Source organism: Pseudophryne corroboree, chromosome 6, assembly GCF_028390025.1.
Source record: "Pseudophryne corroboree isolate aPseCor3 chromosome 6, aPseCor3.hap2, whole genome shotgun sequence".
Lineage (NCBI taxonomy): Eukaryota > Metazoa > Chordata > Amphibia > Anura > Myobatrachidae > Pseudophryne > Pseudophryne corroboree.
In genome coordinates, this window is record NC_086449.1 from 2348984 (window position 1) to 2350976 (window position 1993).

A 1993-nucleotide genomic window follows, 5' to 3' on the forward strand; every position below is an offset into this window, starting at 1 on the left:
GTGCTGGTGCTGCAGTATATAAATGAACATTAGTGATAATAAAGTGTATACAGCGCTGCAGCTTATGCCGGCGCTATAGAAATAGAAATAAATAGCTATCTCGCCCTTGCGGCTGAATTGTCTGACAGATTACGCTCTATATAACAGTCACACAGGTGCAGCAGTATATAAATGAATGTTGGTGATAATACACAGTGTATACAGTGCTGCTGTATATATATGTATATATATAACAGTCACACAGGTGCAGCAGTATATAAATGAATGTTGGTGATAATACACAGTGTATACAGTGCTGCTGTATATATATATATATAAGACACACAGGTGCAGCAGTATATAAATGAATGTTGGTGATAATACACAGTGTATACAGTGCTGCTGTATATATATATATATATAAAAGACACACAGGTGCAGCAGTATATAAATGAATGTTGGTGATAATACACAGTGTATACAGTGCTGCTGTATATATATATATATATATATATATAAAAGACACACAGGTGCAGCAGGCATTTATATGCTGATGTCTCAGACATTACCGCTCTGTGAATCTGCTGCGCTCTCCTCTCTCTCTCTCTCTCTCTCTCTCTCGTATGATTGGCACCTTTACAATACAGAATAATAAAGGTCTGAATCTGCCCCAACCGGTCGGGCCACAGTACAGGGACCCTCCCCACAGAGGCTCCGTCACCTCGGGTTGTTGCTAAATACAGGGAAACCTTTTCTGTTATACAAAATAACAAAGGTCCTGTTTGAGGACAGGGCGGCACAGAGATGTACATCAGGATATAACAGGCGGCCGGGGGCTGAATACCGGCTCATTAATGGCTTAAAGGCCGGACTTGTACTTTCTGTGGACTTGGATACAGAGCTCGGGTATAGGGCAGGTGCCTTCTACAAGAGGCATACCGTGTCACTGGCACATGGAAGCCCCCCCTTATTACCTCCTCTCACGTTAAGGAAACATTGGTGGTCATTCCGAGTTGTTGGCTCTGTATTTTTCCGCTTATTGCGCATGCGCAATGTCCACACTGCGACTGCGCCAAGTAAATTTGCTATGCAGTTAGGTATTTTACTCACGGCTTTTTCATCGTTCTGGCGATCGTAATGTGATTGACAGGAAATGGGTGTTACTGGGCGGAAACTGACCGTTTTATGGGTGTGTGCTAAAAAACGCTACAGTTTCCGGGGAAAACGCGGGAGTGGCTGGAGAAACGGGGAAGTGTCTGGGCCAACGCTGGGTGTGTTTGTGACGTCAAACCAGGAACGACAAGCACTGAACTGATCGCACAGGCAGAGTAAGTCTGGAGCTACTCTGAAACTGCTACGAGGTGTGTAATCGCAATATTGCGAATCCGTCTGTCGCAATTTTGATAAGCTAAGATTCACTCCCAGTAGGCGGCGGCTTAGCGTGAGCAACTCTGCTAAAATCAGCTTGCGAGCGAACAACTCGGAATGAGGGCCATTGACGGTTAAAACTATCGATGATTTAATGCCAATATTGGATAGTTTTACCATTGATGGTAGATAGATAATTAATGGTTCTCCACCCTTGATGGTACAGAGCCCCCCCCCACCCCCATCCCTGATGAATTCCCCCCCAAGTTGGTTCCAGGCCACAGAGCCCAGCTTGGCCCCTGATACACCCGCAAAGCCCCAGGTTCTTGTTGGCCCAAAGAGTGAATGAGCAGGGATCAACATTGCTGTGGAGAAACCATCGATGGTCCACCATTGCATAGCTTGCTACTGTCGATGGTCACTTACGGATTTACCATCGATGGTGAGACCGCTGTAAGCCATCCTCAAGCACTGGACCTCAGAACGTGGAGGCCGGTAGTAGTACAGGACTTCATCTGAGGAGCAGCAGCTCGGAGCCGGCGCTGTCCTTCTGCCATCTTGCCCCATAAACAATTGCGCCATGGCGGAATTCGCCATTGAGGAGCGCTGAGGAAAACGCACTATTTGCAATTTTTTCACAGGTGTG

The 1993-nt window shown here is 46.2% G+C and overlaps 1 protein-coding gene across 1 annotated transcript in view; it reads right to left on the reverse strand.

The window, feature by feature from the left end:
- The window catches only part of LOC134935852 (cornifelin homolog), a 31783-nt gene extending 31188 nt beyond the window's left edge, over window positions 1-595 (reverse strand). The window contains exon 1 of the mRNA XM_063930676.1: window positions 549-595. The gene's annotated coding sequence lies outside the window, so the exon portion shown is untranslated. The remainder of the gene's footprint in view (window positions 1-548) is intronic.
- Between the last annotated feature and the right edge of the window lie 1398 nt (window positions 596-1993).